A 26,122-nucleotide genomic window follows, 5' to 3' on the forward strand; every position below is an offset into this window, starting at 1 on the left:
CTGTTTGCTTGCTCAATGGTTGAAGTCCCAAAAGAAAAGTCTATCTCAAATTAGGACTGGCATGCATTATCTGTCAACTTTATATAGTACTGTAAAAGTCATTCAGCTGACAGAAATATTAGCAGAATGTTTTATAGATTTTTGTTCCGTATGAATCTTTGTATTGGTGAAGAGAAGTGATAGGGCTGCGGCGCTGTACGGCGGGATTAAAGTTGCGTGTAGATGAGTAGTTTCACTCAGTGGTTCACTGCAAATGAACATCTGGACTGCATATTGATTCCATGTGTGCAAATGAGATCAGCCCAAATAATGACCAGAATCAATCAAGCTTCAGCCTAGAAGTAACATACACTGGTACTGATTTGTTAGACAACCAGAATTGGCAGCACCTTGCATAATTTGGCACCAATTGACAAAGATTAGACTGTTTTGGGGCCTGACCGGTTATTAATTTGACCCCCCCAAATATTTTGCAAAGTAAAATCAGCTGCGGCTTATTTGTCCCTGCCCCCTCCTTTTCATACCAGCCCTAATTGTTTTAGACAAACAAGTGAGCTTGCGGCCTGTTCACTTTACACAGGAAGACATGAATTCTTTGATCCATACAATATTCTCTGGTTCAACCTTGGAGCTATTTACTAAGGAGATTTATTTGCAGACAGACAGTAAAGCAGTTCTTTACAAATGGAAATGAGTTCAGCTTCTTTGATTTTTTGGCTCAAGTTTCTTCCCTCCACAAGGAGCCATATAGCAAAACAATTAATACGTACCTGCTCTGTTTTCTTATTTATTGGAGAGTGGCACAAGCAAACGGGTAGAAATTGTGCAGATGTTGTGGAGAGTTTTAGAGCTATATAACACCTTTAGATCAGGGCTGTGGATGAAACAGAACTTGCCTGGCTTTAGATTTCAGACTAGACTTTCAGTTCAGACAGGGCTTGCCATGGCTCACAACCCTTTTTACCAAAGCTGGCCTCATTTTTGAGTTACTTTTTTTTGGAGGGGGCGGGGGACATTACATTAAAATCAAGTGAATTTCACCTTGTGGTTATTTGAGTTCCAGATTCACAGTAAAAAAATAAGTGGTTGGATCAAAACTCAAGAAGATATTTGCACAAAGTACTGAAGAGTTTACTTTCACACAGTTCCAGAGGTGCTGTCATTGAGCGTGCTGTCATTTTTCTAGGAAGTGTTTTCTTTGTACTTTGGCTTAAGAATAGGGAGACAGTCAGTCTGGTCAGTCTGGTGACTGAGAATGAGGAGACCTGAAAGTTTCTCTGTCTTACCCTGGGCGAAATGAATGTCAATGAAGCCAGTGAGGCTGAGGCTGCAGCGATACTAAGTTGTTGCATGGGAGAGAAGAATTTGGCATGCCTCTGTTGTTGATCTCCTGGCATATTGCAGAGTGCTTCCTTTATCCATCATAAATTCAGGGTTGGCTTTATAGACTTCAGGAAGAATCAGGAAATGTATTTTAAACTATGTGTTCTCCAGAAATTATGTGTATGCTCTGACATGAGTCACTTTTAATTGTTTGCTAATTATGCTTTATTTGGTACAGTCCACTCTTAAGGGATCTATCGTTCTCTTTAGGGATTGCTTCCATAAACTGTGACTTACAGCAGCACCCTTTAGGAACACCAAGTAATTTGGGCTAGAAAGCAAGGAAACCAAAACTCCAGGTGGAAATAAAATAGGCAAGAAGTAATTACCTGCCTAGGTCAGGAAGGTTAACCCTCCCCTGACAAAAGCATGAGGGAATCTTTAATGATCACAGGTGGTGGAAAATTTTCGTCACTCAAACCAGGATCGAGACATCCAGCAGTTGAGTGGCCCCAGTAGCATGCTGGGGCACTGGTTTGGCCCTGACCCAGGGCATCATCCAGTTCTGCTGAATCGCCTGTGATTTCGGTGGTGTGAGAGCAGGAAACAGGCAGAGAAACTTAGTGCACCTCTAACGCTGTATCCTGCTGAGTGTCTCAGCATCGCACAGTGATCTTTCTGTCCAGCCCTTGCCCCTGCCTGACCTTGCAGCGCTTTCAAGTTGCAGTGAGATCAAACAGGGTGGCACGGGGTGACGGGGATGTTTGTTTTGTTTCTGTGAATGGGCATTGCTAGTGATTCGTGTGGCTCACTGGCCGTGCTGTAGGGGTAACTGTTTGGTATGGAGCAGGGCAGTAGGTGCTGGTGATCTGAGTTGCCTTTTTAATCGCTAGAGTCTATGATTCATCTAGTCTGGGAAAAATGATAACAAGATTATCAGGGATCTCTGAACAAAAATCATATTTTATCCTAATAAATAAGCAGGTTGTGCCAGCTCTACTTACTGCATTCCTATGGTGCTTTTCTTAAAATAAACCTCTGCCATACATGCATAAAGATATTTGAATCTGCCTGAAAAGGTTTTCTTATGTGCTGCCTAAATTAAAATGTAGGTGTAAAACAGTGGCCCTTCTCTCTTCCTGGAGAAATTAATGCAGAAAAAAAATCTGCTTATAACTGCCATTTTAACTTCAGCTGCAAGTATCTGGTTTGTTAGCTTATTAACTACATCCAACTGACATAAATTTCAGTTCGTGGGGAGTTCCCGTGAGTGCTTGTGGATAGCATCAACCTGCCCAGAAAAGGACAAGTCACAATACCATCATGTACTATCTATAGTAGAAGAATAAAGCCAACCCTTAGAAACTCTTACAACCCTTAGTAATGCAAGAAGCAAGCTTTCCATACAATGGTGGTATTTGACAATGATTCACTAAGCCCTCTTTTCCTCCGTCATCTCAGTATTCAGTTCATTATGTTTCGTGACAAAGAATAAAAGAAAGGCTTTCTCTTCATAGTGTTTATGTCGTTAATGTGTTGTTTGTAATCAGTAATTTGTTTCTTTGAAGGGGTGTATTTCAATATATGGACACGCCTTGCTGTGGTTGATATTTTCTTTGGCGTGTTTGTTTTTCATAATGAAAATGTCTTTTCATGTGGGATTTTTTTGCCTTTGTCTCTCTTTTTATTTATTGAATGCCTCACTGATGCTGGGGAATGGTGATATATAAATGAAATTAAAAAAACAACAACAACCAACACTAACAAGGATTAAAAGAGGCATCCCGTTCTATAATATTTTAGAAGTGTTTTTTGTAGTTGTTACTTTAAAATCTTGAGAATGAAAAAAAATTATTCCTGTGTATCTGAATCCAGAAGGTACTGCTGTGATCACTTAGACTGGCTTGATGATTGCAATATTTCCATATAGTAAATCCTGAATCAGCCCACTACAATCAGATTGCACTGGAACATAATATTTTTAAAGATAGCTGGTTCAGATATCAAAGACAGGAGATTATAAGAATTCCCGATGGGTTAGGTGTATAGACATAAACTGGGATTCAGTTACAGTGGGAGTGTAAGTGAGCTTCAGAGTAGGCTCAGTTGCACAACCAGAGCCATTAACACCACGATGATGCTTCTCTGTGTCGAGAGTATATTTCTTTCCATCATGTTCCCCAGGGGTTCTCCCAGATCATGGCTCCTATGACACTGTAAATGCTTTATAGCCGCTTCCTGTGGTAAAGTTCACCAGAAACAGTAGGACAGTGATACCATCATCTGCTGTATCACTGCGCAGCCTGTTCCTTTGCAGCTCCTCCCAGGGAGCATTTGCCGTCCAACTCCGGGTTCATATGCGCAGTTCAAAACAGTAGGAATTGCTTCATCCTTGGAGATTCTTGAATGCTCTCCCTTGGTTGTCATATTCTGTCTCACCCGTGCCAGATAATCATTTGTGTAGTTGTTTTCTTCAAAAGCACCCATACAGAAATTTTTGTTTGGCTTCGCTTTTGTATCCTTGAAACAATCTTTCAGCAAGTAAAGATCTGAAGAAATGAGATTGACTTAATTGATACATTATGGGGGATGATATGCATATATATGTATTGCGAGAGAGAAAAAAACAACAACCACCAAAAAACGCACACACAAAAAAAACAAACCTCTGTAGTTGTGTTTCTAGATGCAGAGTATCCAAACTTTGTAGGAAGGGGGAGCAGTAACTCTGACTTTCTGCAGAGTAACTTTCTAAGGAATTTCCCTTCAGGAGCCTGACACTGATTGGACCTGTGTCCTTGGAAAAGTCACTTAGCCCTCTATTTTAATTTTCCATTCAGAAGAGGGCACTAAAACCACCTTCTTCTACAGTTGCCCGCAGAAATTGGATGTCTGCAGTTTTTTCTTGCTGTTCAAGGGGACAGGAATGAACTGAACTTTAACTCCGCTTTTTGATCAGGTTTCGTAACCATAGTTTGATGCCTCTTTTGGCAAAATACTACCACTGGGAGGACGTGTGTGGGAGCTCTGCGCCTCCATAACACGTCCTGACAGGAAGGCTCCCGCCAGCTGCCTCTGACGAGATGGCGGGTGGTTGTTTTACAGTATTAGTAACAGCATCACGCCAACTGCTTTTCAAAGGATGCATGCCCATCTGCAGGTTATCCACAGGGGATAATAATGTCATCCTTAGCAGCTTTCTACCTAATACGTGTTCTCCTCCTTGGAGCTCAGCTTAAGTCTTTTTTGTTTTGTTTTGTTCTATCTTTGCTCTGTGTATGTGAGACCAGAAGTGCTACTGGACACAAATAAAATTTAGGATACTAAGGAGATTTTTAAAATACCGTGAGTATGGTGATCAGATGCTTATGGCTGCAGTCAGGAGGGCGGATCATCTCACTGTTAGGGTGTGAGCTGAACCCTTGGACACTTTTCATTCCTGACACTGCTCCGACCAGGAGTTTCCAGACGTGCTGATGTTAAAAGCCATCATCAGCTGCAGCAGCCGCTCTGGCTCCCAGCTGCTTGCATGTGCAGGAGAAAGCACTCAGCAGCTTGGACATATTTGTTCGTCAGTCCCTGTGGTTTTCACGTCCCATGTGGAAAAGCCTTGGACTACGGTGCAGAGATCAGGATTCTCGAGGAGGTGTGGCTGAGATGTTTTGAAGGGAAAGGAAACAGGTCTTCGTCCTTTCACTTTTTGTGTTAGAGGTTTTCCCACTAAATGATTACCTCTTATTCTGCACCTTAGGAATCAAAGTCAAGTTTTGGAAGAGGGAGGGCTATTTTAGTATTCTAGAGGGAGGCTCATGAGCTCATGAACTTTCAGATGAGAAAATTGGTACAGAGCTGCTCAGAGCAGACAAACTTCAGAGCTTCCAGCACTTGTTCGGAACTGAATGTTTCTGATTCCACTTCTGAGCTTTAGTATCACCAATTCTGGGACCCATAGTGGTTAGCTACCTCCGAACACAGCATTTAGGGTATTGAGGGTACTGAGTTGGTACTGTGGTTCCTAAGATCTACCTTACTCACATATTTTTAGCAGCTGAGGCCATACTGAATTCAGCTAGAGAGCTGCCCTACAACTCTGACCTTTATAACAGAAGAAGTAGCATAGCCCTTCCCTTCCCTGCATTGTCTTCTCTGGGAAGGGTAAGAGTGCATCACAGTGCGAATTTCAGCTTCTCAGTGATGCAGTCTTCCTCCTTACTCCACCTTCCACTGAAAACTAGCTGCCAATTTATTTTGGTATGTTACAGCCTGCTCTGGGAACTGGAAAACTGGGTGCTGGCTCACAGGAAGCCAGCAGCAAGGTGCACAGCTGAACCCTAAGCTCGATGCTAAATGTTGTGCAGAAGTCCTTCCATCCTCTCTTGCACCTTTTCCTCTAGACACTTGAAGAGTTTCAGATCCTCTGCAGTGGTAGGCACATCAGCAGCTTTGCTATATATCCTGCTCAAACTAGGTGCTGTGCCAGCTTTTTTAGGCAGGTCTACTGTGATAGTTGTTCACAGTTGGTACTGTGAGGCATGTCCCTTTTCCTTTCCAGATGCTCTGTGCTACCAAATAAGGGGAAAACATGTGTTTCCCAATGCTGTGATAAGTCAGAGGTATAAGTTACAGCTTTACCATATTGAGAAAGGAATGTAAAGTGCACCCTTCTCTATCAGCACAGAAAATGTTTACAGAATTCAGCTATAAGACATGGCAATAGTCACTGAAGCAAGCTATATCACTGCTGAGAAGCAATTAGGGCTTTTTCTGACTTTTTAATTTGCTTTTTATATTAAAAAATTTGCTAGTTAGATTTTTTGTTAGATACAATTCTATAATTTTATCCTTGTTCTCCTTGGCTAAAGCCCCTCCCAATTAAATCTTCCCTTCTCCCCCCCAAAATAGAAAGAATTGTATCAGCTCATTTTAGTTAGCTTCTGCCTTTATGTATCATTTTCTAATTTTTGTGCACAGATGAATTTACTTTAGTTAATAATAAAAATATTCAAAAAGGGGGATACATGAAACTGAATCTAAAGATAACAAGTAATCTTTCATCAGTTGCTTTAGCTTTTTTTTTTTTTTCTTTTTTCTTCTTCAACATTTTTTTTTCTTGCTTTGGTTTAATGCAGTGCCTTGTCTTAGTAGAGTAAAAATACCTAGTTGTGTTACCATGATCTCCTAAAGCAGGAAATGAGCTTAAAAAAAAGACATTATCAGCCAAATCAGCTACACAACATGTTGCTAAGTTTTGTATTTTCAGATAGCTATTAAATAAATAAAAACAGAAACAGTGACTGGCACTCAGAAACCCAAATAAGCATGAAATCTGAAGCATTTCCTTCTGCCAGAACATGGTGGATGTAGGGAAAATCTGTTAGCCTACTTTTTAACTCTACATAAAAAACTCAAACAGGATGGAGAAAGTTTTAACATCAGCCCCGTGTTTTCTTCAGAGGCAAGGGAAATTCAATTTTCAATTGAACTGAAAAATGCCCTCCTGGGTAAAGGCCAGTAGTGTGTAGTTCACAGGTACTCCTGAGCGCTGACCTGGCTCTCATTACCCTGGGAAGATGGCTTTCCAAGGAAGACACCTTTTTTGGAAAGTTGTATTGATGCTCTTGGGACTGAGAAGCTCTCTGGGGCTCCCTAGAAACGCACCAGCAGGGACCATGGTGGCCACCACCAGCACATGGCCTGGGCCTCTCTGGGCAAGGCCACCATGCTCTGACCTCCAGCAGGACCTCCAGTCACAGATTGTGGTGTTGGCCTGTGGCTGTTTCTGGCTCAGTGGCTCTTTGGTTTGCACATCTGCTGAGGGAGGCTTGGTTTGGATGGGGAGAGAGTGAGACAGGGAATCCTGAGCAAACCAGAGCTGCAACATGGCCTACAGACACAGATGTGCTCATGGATGCTGCAAAGAAAGCATTTTCTTTTTGAACTGTCAGCACTGTCTGTGGCTTGACACAATATTTTATCTTCATCTTAAACTTTTTACTCATTATTAAAATATTTAAATTGGCTGGTGTGAAATCCTGTAGGAATAGTAGGAGTTTATTTTAGGGCAGCGGTGCTTAAAAGAGCCCCATAAGCACAACCATGAATGGGGGCGGCAGGCTATCAGTCCGAGGAAAACTTACTGTCAGTTCAAATGTAATCCATATGTTAAAACTATAGAAAGTGTTTGTTAGTCTGATGGCTTGGCTAATATCAAGGAATGTTCCCTCGTGGGAGATCTAACCTTTAATATCACATACTAATAAGTGCTTTACTAAAGTAATCTTCTGGGGTGGTGCTGGAGGTAGAGCACTGGTTTTGAAATTACATGACATGTTGCCAGGTAATGGTATTAGCTGACTGGGGGACAGTGGGGAATAGTAACAAACCCGTCTCACACACACATTAAATACAAACAGCTCTGACACTGTGGTTTAGGGAACGGGGACTTGTGTCTGTTGTACAAACGAATGTGCCACAGGATTCTACCTCAGGAAAATGGGCTGACATTTTGTGAATGCAATGCTGTACTTCCTAGGAAAGCAGACAGGAAGGCAGCTTGGCCATTCCTTGCCTTTCTGGCAGGAATGTCAGTGTATCAGTAGCACTGAAGTGCTAGCATTGCAGTTGGATGAAAAAAAGGGTGGTTGAAAACAAATGGCTGAAAAAAAAAATCACAAATATTCTTTTGTCTCTGCTTTTTAAGATAAGATTTTGCTCCCAATCTGTGTTCAATTTTGCTTAGTTCTAAGTCTGCCTGAAATGAGGTGCAAATTTGCAAAAGGAACAGAAAATGGCTGCCGCTGAGATAAGCGCAGGAGGAGGGAGTTGTACAAGGGGCAAGCAGGTTTTGGATGCATGAATGTGACTGTGACTGAATGACTGTTTGTGGTACAGTTTCTTGCTCTGAAAATCAAAGTAGAGTGAGACAGGCTGGGATCAAGGCCAATTTTTCAAAACAGCTCCGGGGCATCTAGATAAGGTGCTAGATTTTGAATTATGTTCTACTCACAGGCATGAGCAGCCAAATTGTGGGGGCATCGGTGAGAGCTGAGCTCCATTGCAAATCCAAGTCCGTACTGAGTTCTTCGTCCAAGAAATTATCAGTGATCAGTGAGAGACTGTGTCCAGTAAAAGTCAGTCCAAATATGCAGGGATAAACCTATCCCTGAAATGAAGAGGTTATGTTGCATGAGACTGTCCAGTCAGGGGAGAAAAAAAAAAAAAAAGATTACTGCATTCAATGCATATGACTTAGGGTTGTTGTCCGTCCTTGCTAGTTGTGAATGTTCTCCAAGGTGGAAAACTTCAGCATATTGCTTCTTGGATATGGAAGTATCTTAAAATGTACATCCTTGCAACATGCAAAGTTTTTGATGGAAGTGGTGATTACCTTGTGATGAAGCTTGGCACTCATGGTTTGGGATAGCTGAAATAAATTATTCAAGCAAGTTCAGCCAAACTTTTTTTTTTTTTTTTTGGTACTGCGTGTCATGTATCTTACATACTTGCTTCTGCTGCAAATTCCAGTGATAGAAAAACACACTAATATTTACCAATCAACTCGCTTATATTTGACACAGTAGGTTTATACAATAATTTCTTTAAGTGACTTTCAGTTTAAAAAGAAGGAAATGCTTAAACAGGTCATCAGCAGCCTTTCTGTACCTTCTCAACAAATTCTGTGGGAAACTGTTGGAAGATTGATGATGATGATGATTAATATTTATTTATTTATATTATCATACTTCCCCTTTAAACACGTTCATCTTTTTTTTTGCTATGGATTGCATGTTAGAAAAAGCATTTGCACTCTCAAATGTTTACAGTGTATGCAATATAGTTTCAGAAAACTGACAGTCTTAGTAAATGCTGTCAGATGTAATGTTTGCTACAACTTGTAGCAACTTTCAGATTTTCTGCCTTAAATACAAGGAAAGCAAACTCAAGATACCCTACTGATACAGTACCGCCAATATTGTACCTTCTTTCTTAGCTTCCATTTCAAAGCACAATTATAGCAACCTGACTGAAATGGGGTCTCAAACAAATACAGAATACAACCGAAAGAAAGGCTTAAGCACTTCATGGCAAACCTCTTACAAAAGTGTCATGATACTTTTAATGTTGAACAGACAAGAAAGAACTTTGGATAAGATGTGTGTATGTACGTACTTAATAGTCCAGAATTTATTAGGTGATATGGAATATGCTATATCTTTAAATTATTTATGTTGCTGTTTGACAGTGTTGCTCTTCTACACAAAATAAATTTTACAAAAGTATTTTAACTTTAAGAGGTCAGGTATTAACTTTGGTTATATTTACGTATTGTTCTTATTACAACTGTAAAAGTGACATTCAACATAAGTTTAGGTTTACAAGTATTATGATATTAAGAGGCCCATTCGGAAGTATAATGTAAAATGTCAGTGTTAAAAGGAATAAGAAATTATGTTTATTAAGTCTGTGTTTTTATTCAAAATATGGGGAAATGTGCTTGCTTTGTGATCTTGCTATTCTTGCTATTCCTGTTCTTTCTTGAAGCATGAATCACGCTGATGTCATGTCACGAATACTTCAGAAAAACACCTAAAGTAAAGGGAAGTTGTGGGTCTACTACTGCAAACAAAACACATTTGATAGGAAAGACAATGCATACATGTCTTCCTGAGGAATGATAATTCACCAAATGTTCATTCCTGCTAATGTGTATGTCATTTTTACATCCTTAAAGTTTAAATTCTGGTAGTAGTATCCAAAATGCTTTGTTTGCTTTCCTAACATAGCTTCCCCACAAAATGTGCTGAATTTTTGCTTCAAATGCATGCAAGGTTCAGGTATATTTGCACATTTAAGTGGCATCTAAGCATATTCATATAATTCATCTGTGTAAAGATAAAGTTTGCTAACTTACAGAGTATTTTACAACATTTCTGTGAGATGAATGTTTACTTGATTTTAAAGTAAATATTTTTGCAAATGTGAGGTAAAGCAAGAGTCTATGAAGTATGGGACTAGAAGAATGGATAAGTTGTTTTCCAGTCCAACAAGCTCTGAAAGGACAAAAAACCCCAGCTGATAGTGCCTCCTCCCTCCCCACCACTGAAACACTTGTCCACATTCCTCTGGATCAACACTCTTCAGACAGTACAAATTTTCTTGAGCTTTCAAGATCTTTCACTCTTGTTTTTTCTCCATCATCCTCACGCTGCCCTAAAACTTATCAGGTACATTGTGCAGCTCCCTATTAAGCTCTCAATAGGAAACAGATCCATCACACAACTGAGATTAAAATCATAGGTGGTCGTCCCAATTCATTGTGCATCATTACAAGTTTCTCTATTTGGGGTTATTTCTTGAGAGGTGACTTTAAAAAAATTATATCACTTTTCTCTCTCTGGTTAAAAACATTTCATGGAAAAGAGAAGTCATTTTTTATCATTGAAGCAGCCTGAGTTTAATAACACACCACTACTGAAACTGCATATGAGTATTCAAATATCTAAAAATATGCCCAGGTCATACCAATTTATCTGCTACTAATAAAATATCATCATACAACTTCTCCTTTCCACTTTTGTCATGGTTCTGCAGACCATGTTAAATAATGATTTATCGCCTGCACTTTGGCCAACTAGTTCAAATTACCATCTGGATGGTGCCTATGAGTATCTCCACTTTCTGCATGTCGGGGTCAAAATGTAGGTTCCCAGCATATAAGTTTCTGACTCTAGTGGCTCTTCTGCCATTCAGAAACTTGATGATTTTCCTGAGTCCCCACTTTCCCTTCCTGCTCTGCAATGAATGTCACCTCCTCTCCCTCTGCTCCATCCTCTGCTGTCTCTGCACAGTGAGAGACCAGCAAGCCTTCACCCAAGCAATTTCCTAAGAAGCAATTGCCATCAGTAGTTGTGAACAGCGATAGAGACAGGTTGCACTCAGGTTGCTTGTACCTATTGAGATGGCTGTAAAATAACAAACATCACCCTGGTTTGACAAGAAATTGGAGCCTAGAGCAGCAATGCCTAAGCTTGTGATTTAGAGCAACTGTTATTATATAATGTGTTTTTTGAGAGTACAGAGCAGAAAGTGCCGTAATTTTCATTAGGTATCACCTATAAAGAGAATAAATGCAAGATAATCCTGACTTCAGGCCTGTGTGACAAAACGTACACATACATAACTGATAAACATAAACAAAAATTGGTTTATAGGCAACTTCTGTGAAACAACATCTCGAACTGTTTTGGCTTTTGGCAACCTTGTTTTGCTAACGAGATACCAATGGAAACAAAGGCTATATCTGTTCCTGTCAACAGAAACTTGCAATAAATAGAGACATAAAGATGTGGAATTAGAACTGTGTGGGATTTTGGAGGCAGGGTGGGTCTTAGTTGTTGTTGTTGTTTTCTTTTTCTTTCTTTCTTTTTTTTTCTTTCTTTTTTTTTTTTTTTTTTTAATCAAGAGCTTATGTATAATGTGCTTATTCTCTGGTTTAGGTTATACTGACATCAGTGGAAAGATTCCCTTGTAGAAAAGCAAGAGATGGAGGGGTTAGATTGCCTAGGATGCAGCTGATTTTTAACTGTTCTTTAGTTCTCCTAGTGAGCTCTTATCTTCGAGGCAGGCTGAAAACTAAAGTCATGACCTCTTATAAAAAGAAAGTTGAAGCACTGAAATCCCTGATTTAGCTTGTCTTTCTGTGAGCCTAATGTGGGTAAATAATTGTCACTAAACTGCTGAATAGGGTAGAAAAACTGCATGAAATCTTTTAAATGGGGAGGTAGAATATTAATCATGAGACTTTGCTAATTTGTAGAATGATTCATGTTCTGTAATTAGGTATTGATGCTATCAAACACGTACCTTTGCTGCCAAAAATATTGGTTACATATATATATAAAATTTTAACTCTTTATCATAGAGGTAGGTTTGTACACACATGGCAATTTCTCAGCTGTAGTGTCCTAAAAGTAATATGGTTTTTCATGCTCCAGCATCAGTACCCAGGACACTGTCATTTGTTTAAAAGAATGACCATTGATGCTCAAGACACTGCAGGGTTGTGTCGGGTGGAAGTTGCCTCAGTTCCTTACCATCCCCCTGGCTGTGACCAGGCCTTGGATGCTGGTGAGGGGAGTGCTGGAACCGCCTGGAAGGCAGGAGTGAGGAAGCCCCTCCAAGGCCGTATTGAGTATTCACCTGGACACAAGCCTTAGATAACAGGATCTCACACTTCAGCTGGATTTGGTAGTGTGGGCTATATACATGCCTCTCCGTGCTTTAACAGATCCTCCATCATGCCCACCCATGCATGAAGTGGGGTTTTAACGCAGTGTATTTTGATGTCAAGTGTTCTGAACTTTTTCATATTCCTCAAAAGAAAGTCTGCTAGAAAAGCAACGGCTATGTCTGCCCGGTTCAGAAAATGATCGTAATGATCATCCCATATTAATGAGGCCAGCTGCCGCATTTTAGTAGTTTTAAACTGCCTCGGCTTCCAGAACAGGGTGGTTGCATCCATGCTGCTTTTTTGGGAGTGGTCTTTGGTCCATTCTAACTCCTGAGAATTGTTTGTGCTAGACAGAGTAGGTGTCATCCTAGTGATTTTTTCCACAGCTGAATAATATTGATAACCAAGTTTCAGTGTCTGGAAACATTTCCTGGCTCAGTCTAGCAGAGAGTTAGCCAGTGGATTTATTATCCCCATAGAATTTACACACAAGTCTCACATAAGTTGATGGGATTTGCAAATATATCGCTCCATTGGATTTAACTCATGGTCACACAGAGATTTCATTTACTTCAGTTTGTTGTGTAGTATCCAAATGTTGGGACACAACCAAGCATGAAACCACCAAATAAAATTGCTGGTAAGAAACCAGACCATTTTTGAGTCAGTGAGTTGAGTGATTAATCAAGGACCGGTCCTCGTTGGGTTGAGAAGAAAGTCCATGAATTCGTAGGTGGAAATTAGCAAAGTTATGGTGGTGAATTCGGATAAGAGAGTGGAAAAAATGTGTACTTTTTATGGAGTAATTATGTACACAAAAGCACATTTTCCATTCCTGTTTCCCCCATTCTATGCTTTAATTTTTCTTGACATTGGATCCATTATGGTATCGTATGAGTTTCGTCACAGAAGTAAATAACAGCTTGTTTCCTTGGGAGCGATTGAAAAACAGAGTAAAAACAGCACTTACTGTTTTTGAAAGTTGTCAGATTGTCATGGTAGTGAAGTGTTGCATCATGTTGTCATGACAACTCAAATTATAAAAACTGATTTAAAGAGAAATAAAAGCACTCCTCGATGCTGAAAATCATGTAACTTTAAAGGGTTCAGCTTTTATTTTCTCTCTCCTATCCTGCCTCCGTCCTCTTCTTTTGAAAAATGGGCAATACTCATTGAGGACTCTCACCAAGTAAAGACTTGCAGGGCACAGTGACTCAGGGAGCTGTGGACCAAACCATCACCATCCAGAACTAGGGGAAAGTCAGAATGGGATGAAAGGTTTTTTTTTATTTCTTTTTCTTTCTCTTCTGTTTGCCTGTTTGCACAATTTGCTATTCAAGCAACTCTTTAAAATATGTATCGAGATAAACAGATACCAGACGCTCTGAGTTTGTCAGGGATCAAGAGCGATGGGTGCGGTGTGTTCAACCTGTTCGGAGATTCTGCTGGAATTTCAAGAGCCCTCAGCAATGACCTGTTTGTGTTTCTCCATCAAAATCAAGGAGCTTTTACTTACTGTGCCAATGGCTAGAGAGAAGAAGTAGGTTAGCACTGACCACTATTGAAGTCTCATTCTCTCTGCGGAGTGTGCTTGGAATGATTCAGGCTGTTTTAACAGAGGGTGGGATTGAGTCACAGCACCAGAATAAGATAAACAAACAAACACACAAAGGTAAATCATGCAGTTTGTCAGTTCCTGTAAAACAGCTATCACCAAATACAAAACACTGACATGTAAACCGCTGAACAGCAGCAAAACCTCTTGCTCCGAGCAAGGTCAAGCAAAATTTGATTTATCACAGCGCATTGGTCTCGTATACTTTGTAACATGGCTTTATGCAATCCTGTCCTTGTATTTATGCAGAGAATGGTGTTTGCATCTGTCTGCACAGTCATTTCTGCTCCTCCTGTTCTTACCAAACAACTCAGCCCTTCAGCTTGTTTCAGCTGGATTTTGCAGATGTGCAGATATTGTTCCTGTGACTTGCAGGATATGGGAACAGGCTGCCGCGTGAAGTGGTCCTGTCCTGCGAGCTTTCTGCCTGAGGGCGTGCAGCATGAGCTCCTGGTGTGACTTCAAAGGGAACTCGTGCAGGAAGCAGCTCTTAGAAACACCCCAAGTGCAAGAGGAGCTCACTGTTAATCATTAGACACGTATCCATAAGCAACCAGTTTTCACTGGTTCTCATAAATTGTCTAATTGACTGGGGGGATGAAACACTTCAGAAATAGATAGCATGACATGAAATCTTGAGATAGAGACAAAAGCATTTATATGTAAAGGAGATGGCCACAGAGGTAGAGGAAGTCTTTCTCTGTTAGCCATGCTCCCAATGTTTCTTAAACCATCACTCTTTTTATTTCTATACTGGGAGAAATAACTGTTTTTAGAGGCCTTTGACTTGGGTAGTTCCATAACAGATGTAAGTTGAACATTTGAAAAAACTTGTTGCTTCTAAAATTATTTGCCTATTACATAGAGCTGCCTTCCCATTCACATCTCATTACTCAAGCAGTTTTCAATAAAATAAAATAAGGTCATAATGGATCTGTATTTATTCTTCTCTTCATTTAAAAGAAACTAGCTTTTATATTATATATAGACACAAAATATATATATATTACAGTGAAGAACAGTCATCTCAGGAACAAGAGAAAATCTATGAAATGTCACCCTGGTTAATGAGAGTTTCGGAAAGTTAACAGACAGGGCTAGAAATGAAACATTTTAGTAGCCCAAACCAGAGATGTCTCTAAAATCATAGGAGATAGTGGAAGACATTCAGCCTGCACTGCACTGAACAGTGCATTAGTCACTTCTGTCTATCTCAGTCTTCCCCAGAGTTTCCAGTCAGTCTGCTAATTGTGCTTGACTCCTGTGCAGCAGCCTGAAATGACCAGGTCTCCTTGGCTTTGCCACCAGCAGGGAAAAGAAAGAAAAGTATGGTATAATTACAGAACTGCATACTATATTATAATAATATTAAATACAATAGTAATATGCAATGATAATAAGTTTAGTAAGGTACACCTAAGCATTGGGTGATTTCTGGTTTCACTTGAAGCATGTTGGTGGTGCAGATGTGGTGGTTTGGGCTGCACATGATTAGCAAAGATGGTTATGAAGCTGGGGGAGTCATCTGCTGTCACAGCCACCTCCACTGGCAGCATTTAGGCTTGCTGGGGCTGTGGGTGTAATTCTCCCTTCCTTAATCCAACAGCGGTGCTGCATCTATGGTTTTGTGTTTTAATTGCATGCACGAAATGGTAACTGCTATGTCCCAAGCAGGCTGGATCTCACCCTGCCTTTCTCTGTGCCTGGACCTGTACCACATGAGACTCAGTTGATACACTCAGGCTTTCAAAAGTGTAGTCCTACCCTTACTGAATTCAAAGTAAGCTATGCTGTGAAGTGTTCCTGACATGACTGATGCAGAATGGGTGATTCATAACTAGTTTTGCAGCACGCCTCTCTCACCCGCTGCCTGTTTCTGCTGTTTCCTCATGTGTTTACCCCAGGCAGCAGAATGTGTGTCTAAACCTGCAGCACACAGTTAGATGAGTGTACAGTTAGTGTATGCTTATTAATATCTGTTTTCTTGTATCCATCTAGATGGCATATTGCTGAGGCACATACTTGTAGGCTCAGTGCTTTTATTAATGGATCCTTTAATTAAGGCCAAATGAAAAGAAAGAAATGTGGAAATCATTTCAAGTCTGATTTTTCACATGAACTAGCTGTTAACTAATCCTGCATGTAACTTTTTTGATCTAATTGCATTGCATTCAGTCTGTCTAGTGCTGCCTCTCCAAATCACCATTTAAGAGCCATGCAAGTTGCAGCACGTTTCAGGCATTAATAGTGGCCAGGTAGTATTATGCTATTTTTAATGAATGTCTGTTTTCTATTCTTTGCTGTGCTTTCTTTGGAAAGAGGCCCATGTAACAAAGTATTAAGAAAACACACTGCTGCCCTGGAATGTGTATATTAGCTGCAGATTATTTCCTATTAGCAGATTAGCTGCAAGGCTATTGGCTCTGAAAGGTCTTTGAGAGTATTTTGTTTTGTAACTGATTCAAGCCATGGGAGAGAATTGCCACCCTGATTGGGAAGAAGAATTAGCTACTGTTGCCATGGCCACTGGAGCTCACACTTGCATTGTTAACTCCAGTGCCCTCCGATGAGATGCCACAGCATGAGCTCCTTGGCTTTGTTAATGAAATGATAGAATATGTTTTTTTGGGCAGCCAAGGAGCAGGCTGGGAAAATCTCCTGTGAGAGATACGTGATTTTTTTATTTCTTCTTTCTTTCTTTTCTCAAATGTGGTGTTTAATTTAGGACATGCTACTGCTTTACTCTACTACCTCGGTGACGTTAGGCTGTGCAGTCACTGAAGTGGGACTCCCTTTAACAAAATGTTGCTGATTGCCTGTAGGAGGGGAAGGAGCTGATCCACTCCCCTGCACCCTGCACTGCGGAGCGCCGACCTGCGGGAACCTGCTTCAGCACAGGAGACAGGGCTGGATTAAGACAGCCCACACAGGCATCCGAGTCCTCCCTGCATCTCAGATCGTTTTCAGGAGCAGGATTATAAAGCGCAACAGGGCTTGTAGAAACTGGAGCAACTATCAGCATTTGGTAGGGCTGCTGTAAACTACGATAGCTCTAGTGCTGTCTGTCTAGCTGCAGGCAAGGAGAGGTACTTTTGTACGGGCTTACTTTCCCATAGCTTTGTCAGAATTAACTTCTTGCTTGGGCTCTGAGGCTTGGCACTTAATGCCCATCCCTTAGAAGTAATAGTTTGAATACAGGGGGAAAATGTGTCAATAACAGAGTTAATAAGAGCATTAAAAATGTATGAAATTAATCTCATGTATTTGAGAAATAAATGAGTATATTTGAGTAATCATTGGCAGACTGGGCTCACATCTATTTCATATATCTAGCTCTGTTTAACTTCGAGGAAGTTTCAAACAGAAAAATATAGTATTGGAACTTATATCAATGTGAACAGTAAACAGAAAATAATTGTATTGATGTCTGCATGTGAAACACAGTCCCAGTGTAATTTCTAGCAAAATGCTTATTTTCTTTTTAAATCTATTTTCCCTCTTCTCTCATATTCAGTGTTAGCAGAATTGGTCACCTTTATTCAATCTCCCTACAGTCCCAAACTCTACTTAAAACCACTTCATGAGATTGCGTAACGTGGAAATGAGCCAATGAACTGTATTTCCACTGGCATAGTAAAGTGTTGGCACTGGGCATTTTTCAACTCAGCAGCGGGGTGTGGATGATAGGCCAACTATATGCATATAATGTGTGTCATGCTGAATGGTGGCATGGACCAACCTACATCATGGGTGGTAATGGGGCTGTCTCACTGCAGCTCACTGATTTTTATGATGCATATTCTTAAATGATTGCAGACTTATCCTGGGAAAAATCATGTTAGGGGTTATTACAGAGACTCTTAGAAGCATGCACATTGTTCTTTATGGTTTCTCAACAAGTTCGAGTTGTACAGTTAAGATACTTGCAAAAAAGAGAACAGTATCGTGTGGTAAAGAGTCACTTGGCATCTTTCAAGGAGGGGAAGGGGCTAACCTCTCTGCAGAGCCTCCTCCTGCCTAGGGCTTTTCCTCTTCTCTTTCATCCTTGCCTGGATCTGTTTTTTCCACTTCTCCTTCTAGATACACTGCTTGTAGTTCCTGCAGAGACAAAAGGGGATCAAGCAGAAGGTGGACAAATACGCACAAAAACACACAGGGATCAGGGAAAGCAGTTTTGTTCAGCTTAGGTCAGCATCTCATGTAAATGAAAGAGGTGGTAAATGAGCCTCAGCTTTCAGGAGTGACTACATTTAGGTTGGCACCTGGGCAAGGTGAAGGGCAGAGAATTAAAAGGTGAGAATAGAAAAGCATCAGCATTGCAGCATAGTCCTGGTCTCTGTATTTTCTTGTTGAATAGAGTTCTGCCCACTTGGCGTTTTTTACTGTTAAGTAATCATCTGTCACATCAAAATAAATGGTTGATAAAACCGGGTATAATAATAAGCTACTCATATATGCTAGTTGTGTAGCAGGGCAAAAGCTCAACCGGTTCACAAAACTGATCCTCTCACTGTGAAAACAATAACATCCTAACACATAACACAAAGTAGGAAAAAAACTGTTTAAGTAGAAAAGATACGCTGATGTGTGTGTTTCTACAGATATTTCTTCACATTTTAATATTTCTGTAAATGTTATAGGAGGGTTTTCTGGTTTCTGAATACCAAATTCATCTCTCCAAACTTCTGGAAGATGTACAACTTTGAGGAGGAACACATTTAAACCCAAAAGACACTTCTAGAATGATTTCTGTTGTAACTGAAATCTTGATGAATGCAGAACAGATTCTTTGTCCTGAAAACAGAGCTAGTACTGGATAAAATAGTGCAGAAATGACACCTGTCATTTAGGGCCAAGGAAAAGGAGCAGATCTTTACTTTGATCTCAAGATACCAGCAAAGAGTGTTTTTCAAATTACATATGGTGACTTTAAGTGGGCAAACAAGCAATCTAGGAAACAATATAATAGAAGTACCAAAATTTCATTTGATCAGTCTAGTTCCAGTGATACTCAGTTCGAATTAATGCCATTTTTCCAAATACTGGAACCACAGTACCAGGAGTGGAATGGGATTTTCCAAAAGTGATGCTTTTGTCTTCAGTTCTTGGACTTAAAGAGGTTATGGCATCTAAATAGTAGTTATCATTTCTGAGAGATGCTTCTTGTCACATGAACAATTTAGGAGAATAGCACGATGTTCAGCACTGAGCTTCTTGACCAGTGACCTCAAGAAAAATCTCAAGCAGTTCTGTGTACATCTACTGTGGGTTAATGCATTTCATCATGGGATTCTTGTGACTAAAGGAATGGTTGTATACTTGAATACAGTTCGTTTTCATTTGTTTCTGAGATACGAGTATATTTATTCAGTAAAGTAACCTTGTATGTGGTTACCAGCTCTTGCTAAAGCTTCAACTCTTGCTGAAACTGCAACAAGCCCAATTTTATAGGGCTTTTTCCTATATTTCAGAATACAAGGAAATCCTTCCTTCTTTTCTTTCCATCCTGTCCCTCCAAGAAGAGAAATTAAGTTACACAGCTTCTCCCATACTCTCAGAAACAAGACTCCTAGAATTTGCCATCCAGAACCTTTCATGGTTTGTTTTTTAGCTTCTGTGCAAATGCAAGCACACATGCTCTTTTAAATATAATTATCCACACTAAAAAGAAAAGGGATGGAGAGGAACTTCCAGTGTTCTGTAATGAAAGGGGGCTCACTTTTCTGTAACATTTTCCACGGAACACTTTTGTTTGCACATAGATATTGATTTTCCATCTTCAGAAGGCAGTTGTTTATAATAAATACTGTGGTGAGCTGTTTTTGCTCTTTTAACTTTGTACACTTCAGAACTCTGGCTTTACTTAGTAAGGGTTTTCAGAGATCTTTTGTGATAGAACAGATATGCTGCAGTCCTGGATTAACATTTCAGAGATGTGAGTGTGATTACCAGTTTAAATTTTTTTCTTCTTCTTTTTTTTTTTTTTTTCCTTAAAGGATAGAAATTAACTATTTTTTAACATGGATAAGTATGCATTTTTGCATAGCCTGAAACCAGAGAAATGCTTATAAAAGGAAACTAAAGGAGTATATAGAGGTGTTATGTTGCATAGTGCATACTGCAAGGGTTTTGTAGCGATCATTGTTTACATGATAGAACAAATAATGGAAACAGACATATATGGGAAAGTTTTAGCAGCTGTTTATCTGTAAATATCTGCAAATGCTATAAGCAGGAAAATACAATTGGAGACTTGCTTTCTGCTTTAGGACATACTATTGGGTTCTTTCTACAGGTCTCTAGTATACAGGGCAGTATTTGCACTTACTAAGAACATGCATTGTAAGTTCCTATAAATTTCATTCCTACTCATCCATGGAGGAGAAACTTCCAAGGATATGCTTAAGCATGCCGAATCATTAGTAGTAAGACTGTCATTATAAAAGTTAACGTAGAAGCTTTCTTGCAATTATTCAGGTATCAGGTAGATAAATCTTAAAGTGCATTTCAAATGTTCAAATGGCTTTGTAGCTATATTCTACATGTTCAGTTTGTCGTAGCATTACTTAGCCTCACTTTGGCTGACTAGTATGTATATTTGCCTAAGTTGAATAAGGGGTTAATATCATTTGTGCTGCGGTTGGAAATGCTCAAAAGTGTAACAACATTTATATTTTATATTCATCTAGTGGAAAAATGTGCACAGATGTGAGAAGGTGAGTTCAATAAATAATTGAGGAGGACATTAGAAGAAGAAATCAAAGCCACTTATATGCTTATGATCTTTTAATTAAAGATGGTTGAGTGCAGATCAGTGGAATTAATTCTAGTTTCCTTAATGGGCAGTGGAAGTGATTTTGTTCTCTTTGTAGTATACCCCTGTTATTTCACTGCAAATATAGTTGGTAGTAAATGCAAGTGATGGATAAGACTGGTGGTTTATTCTGGGCTGAAATGCTAAATTAAAAAAGGACTACTTAAATGCACATTTAGACATACACAATACTGTCATGATAAAAAATATGCTGAACTAGTAGTGGTCTCAAATAAATAGGAACAGTTGCAAATGTATGGAGTTAGAACGTGACTTCAGGTGTCTGCCTGAATACTGAGTTGTAAAAAAATGGTGGCTCTTAGTGACATGAGAAAGGAAGCAAAGCTCTGCACTGCCTTCTAATCCTGTATGCATTAGAGGTGCTGTTATGACTGTCTGTTCTGGGTTCAGAGAAGATAACTCCATCTTAAAATAACAAGAATCTTTTTTAATAGGTTGTGATTTAGTTACAACTATCTCGCTGCTTTTTAAGCATTCTTCTACATCAGATGAAAAGAAAAAAAGTTGCCATGGATTGGTCATTGCCAAATGCAGCGGAGTGAAGCATGGTGTGAGCTGCTCCTCTAAAGTCAGCCACACACTTCTCTTGCAGCTAATGACAGTTGTGCTGTTCCTGTGCATTTCCTGCTACCAAAAGTTACTGAACAGATTTGTAATGTAGGCAATGTCTTTTGGGGACCTGAAGGAGGCAGACAATGGAATCAGGCTGTATCCATGAGAAGTCGGGTGGGTTGTTTTGAACAGCTGTGGAAATGAACGTAAGTAAAAGACTAAAAGTCATGCACAACATCAGTGGAAGAGCTAGAACGAAGTCTCAGAATGATTGACGGGCTTGTGTAGCTTATAAGAAAACCGATTTTTTAATTTGGATGAGCACTGTTATAATGAAAGAACCAGGAAGTATCACAAAAAATTACAAAAAAACTACAGAACTCATCATTCTGTTTGGCTGGATGCTGACTGCACTGGTGAGGTGGCCAGCACTACAGTGGTACAAATACATGTTACAAATTTATATCATCTTCTAGAGTTTGTTCAAGCTGAACTAAAGAAATCATGGTGCTATGGGGAACTTCTCTCCTCTTGTACCTCTGTTGTGTTTTTATGATATTTACAATGATCTACATGCCTTAATATCCCCTTGAAGTCACCAGAGATGTTCCATAAATTGCTAAACTAAATTCTTAAACAGGCTTTAGTGTGCTACATGCACACAAGAGATTTATACCACTCTTCACTTTGCCTGCGGACAAGAAGTAATTCATTACTTGGAAAGTGCTCTAGTTTACCTTGAATATGAAAGGCACAAACAACTCCTGTGGCACTGCGCTTAACAGCTCTCTCATTGTGGCACAGATTGGAAGTTTTCCTCTTCTCCCTCTTCACTCTCCAAGTTAGAAGCCTTGATCAGACAATAGAAGAGGAGTCATCAGCTTTGGAGGCAACGATTGAAAGTCACCTGCTGTACTCAGGGGCATGGCTTTACTTCTTTGTTGTCATTTTAGAAACCACAGCATAGTTACCAAAATTGCAATATATATTTAAAAACTGTGCAGTGTGAAAAATTGCCTGTGCTGAAGTGATTCCTTAATGACACTAAAACAAAGAAAATGTTTGTTTGTTTGTTTGTTTGTTTGTTTTTCCCCAGGACTTCTCAGTATTTTCTATATAGACAGATAGCAAACTTCCTTGACAAGTGCACTTCCTTTTTTAAAAACTGTTTCATCTTATCTTTTTCATAAATTCCTGCACTCATCTTTGAATTCTGCAGTGTTTAATGAGTAGATAATGATTGTGTCGGTAGATGAAAATTATTTCAGTTTCAATATCTAACAGTAGTGCTCCATGATAGTATAAATATAAAGAACAGTGTAATTAATGAATTTAAAAACAGGAGGAGTGCTTGGATTTTCAAATTAAAATCTAAAGGTAATTCTTAAATACTGAGAAACAGTTGGGTTGATTTGTAGTGAAGAAAAATAATGTTCTTATTGCCCTGAGGATGTTCAAATTAAGTTAATTTTACTTTATTAAAAAAGAAAAGTAGTGCTTTCATATATTGCTTTGGAATTCTGAAAGCACTGAGTGATAAAAGAACATTTTTTTTTCTTTTAAAGTTATGCAATTTATTAGAAACAGAAATAAAAAGGTGTGAGAGAAGTATCAATTTTTGATCATTGGTATGTATCTTTCAAATAAATTCCAAACCTTTCATAGTATTTACAGAAAAATCCACTGTTTGTGTTTTGGTTCTTTCTGGCTTGACATACACCAGGCATTTATTCTTTTCTGTTAACTTAGAAATGCAATAATATATTATTTTTAATAATCTCACATAATTCCTATATTATTTCATTATTTGTGGGCTATGCAGTGGAAAAACTCCTGGATTTAAGCAGAAAATCATGCTATGGCAAAATTATTTTTAATGTAAAAAAAATGGGAAAATGTTTTTAAGAATGTTAAGGTGGGTCACAGGTGATGTTTCTTACTCATAACAGGTGCACATATTTTCTCTCCAAGTCTGCTGGAAAACAAAACAAAATAGCTTGGTATGTTGTAAGCTTCTTTTCATACAGCTTCCATATATTTTTTTTTTATTAAATTCTAACCCGCGCTTTGTGAAATTTCTAGTTTTAGTGGTAGGCAGGTGAGAAGACAATCGTGTTTTAACACCAGGATCACCACAGTTTATAACTGTACAGACCAGGAGGGCTCTATCTTTTATGAGTTACAGTGGAAAGAAATAAATCTAGAAAAGATAACTTGTGAGGAGTGATACGCTGTATGGAACTCATTTTTACAGGGTTTACTGTGTTTCTGAAAGCAGCAAGACTTCTTTCATCTGACAAAATCTCACTTCTGTACTACAAAGGCTCGTAGAACATGTCTGATCTTAGCTCTGCACCTAGCAAGCCTGTCATGTTCTCCATGAAATATAAGCAAGGCAAAAGCTAAACATCTGTGACTTGAAATAGGCTGGTTTCTGTCTCGTTACATTTCTGCAATTGACTTCTGATAACTAGTAAGAGGCTCATTGTAACAATGAATAGAATTGCCGTTTAAGTGCTGCTGATATCCTGTTTGGTACCAGGGTTTGTGCTAATGGTTTGAAGTAAATCTAGAATATTCTGTATTTGTGTGTGTGGGTGGTGTTGGAGATCCCCTCATTAGGAAAGTCATTAGAAACCAAAGTCGAAGTGAGTGAATAGAAAATCACCTTTTGAGTTCTGCAAAGCGAGTACCACAAAAGCTGCCAGAAAATAATGAGAAAGCAGAACAGTTTTCAGGCCCAGTGCTGACGGAGCCAGCTCGTTTCACTGACAGACTCGGTGCGCAGCTCCCACCATGAGGCCTGTCAGCCCCACTGCTGCAGTCAGTGGGGTTGTACTGGTGTGCCCTGGCCGAGAGACTGCCCTGGCAGCTTACCTTTTCCATTCACAAATGGCAGTCATTCTCTTTAAAGAGCTGTTGGGAAATTAGCATAGCGTTCCTGTATTGGATTTCCCTTGAAGTTCAAGACAGCAATCCAGTCCACCTCTTTTCGAGGACTACCTAGCTCTCTACGCTCTACTTTCACTTAGCCATCCTATTTAACCTGGAAGGTGCTTCAGTTTAGACATCCTAGCATATGTAGCAAAATCTGCTTTGGAGGCACAACATCAACTTCATCACTGAGACTAAGAGGTGGAGGTTCCCTCTGACCAGATTTTTCCAGCTGCTAGGTTAGAACCAGGCTTCATACCTGCTCTTGTCTGACTCCTGAATTCAAGGCCATGTAGTGGTCTGGCTTTACACGGTGGATGGGAGAGTGTTCCCCATCAGGGTACTTCACACTTCGGTGGAGAGGGCACTTTGGTGAGAAATTTCTTGCATATGAGCAGTTTTTGATTTGACACAGAGTTGCTTCAGGGAGTCCAGTTAGATTGCTATGCCAAAATTAGGCATAATGCTGCCATTGCTTCTTTGCTGTAAGCTTCCAGCCTTTCCAGGAGACTGCTAGGCAGGTCACAGCCCTAATGAATCAAGGTATCCAACCTTTTCTGTTTTTCTTTATGCTTCTAGTGAAATAGATGAACACCTGCTTTGAGTTTATTGGATTACTGGATCAGTGAATCTCTGGAGAAACCTGAATTCAGGATAGTCAATGAAGAGAGGGAACAATCTAGAGCACTGGTACGAGGAAGGACATACATATTGTTATATAAACAGGCTCACCCATCCTGTCTTCTGAGCAGAGGTAACATCTTAAGTGAAGCACATAAATTAGGCAGACTGGATTCTTTCCTAATGGGAGAGACTGTGACTATCTCTTGTGTAAGCACAGCTTTATTTTTAGAATAGACAATTTTAGAACAGATCATTATGTGTTACAAATTTAACCCAGCTTTATATTAAGCAAAAAATCTAAAACTGTAGAAAAATATGCTCATAATAGTAGGGGAAAAAAAAGAAAAAGACGGGTTAAGAAAAAGAAGAATCCTTGTTAGTTAGTGTAAGTCATCATGCTTTTATTTTAATGCACATGGAGACAATCTAGGTGTTTGGAAATTTTATCTGTTTGTGTAAATCTGTTTTATGATTTACATAGTGAGTAATTCCATAGCTCAAACTATGTTTTCTTTCAACTCATATAGCTTCATAAAGGAAGCAGACTTCACTTAATGTTCTGTTGCATCAGACGGAGCATGGGGTGAACTGGAAATGCAGCTACTGTGGTGGCTACAGTTTTTTTATTTGGGCTAGATCAGAATTTCAAAAGAGTAGATTCAAATGACTTCTTTACTAGTGTTTATTTGTCTTAAAAAGACTCCAGCTATGGAGCCTTTTGAGTGAACAATAAAAAGATGATCAAAAGATAAAATGAGCTGTGGTCCTCTGCTGCCAGGAACAGCACTTACTTTTCTGCCATCAACTGGGGATACTGCTTGTATAAATAAGTATAAATAGGTTGGGAGATGAGATAGGATCAGCTCAAGGAGGCCATCAATTGTTTATAAGGTTAAGTTCTTTCTCTACCATCTCCCAAATAAGATCTATATTCAAAAGGATGTTCAGAGGTTAGTTCACAATCGCTGGTGGGTATTGTTTCAAGTGTAAGCTGCCTGGTATGCTTCCC

The 26,122-nt window shown here is 39.4% G+C and overlaps 1 protein-coding gene and 1 long non-coding RNA gene across 13 annotated transcripts in view; one reads left to right on the plus strand and one right to left on the minus strand.

The window, feature by feature from the left end:
• Positions 1 to 26,122, plus strand: part of TRPS1 (transcriptional repressor GATA binding 1) — a 239,541-nt gene that overhangs the window by 158,944 nt on the left and 54,475 nt on the right. The window lies entirely within an intron of this gene.
• On the minus strand, positions 14,594 to 22,872 carry LOC140001820 (uncharacterized). The gene is made up of 3 exons (XR_011807369.1): positions 22,293 to 22,872; positions 18,163 to 18,266; positions 14,594 to 15,464 (listed from the first exon to the last, which is right to left on the minus strand). It is a non-coding gene; the product is annotated as an uncharacterized lncRNA (long non-coding RNA).

This window comes from Anas platyrhynchos, chromosome 2 (genome assembly GCF_047663525.1).
Source record: "Anas platyrhynchos isolate ZD024472 breed Pekin duck chromosome 2, IASCAAS_PekinDuck_T2T, whole genome shotgun sequence".
NCBI lineage: Eukaryota > Metazoa > Chordata > Aves > Anseriformes > Anatidae > Anas > Anas platyrhynchos.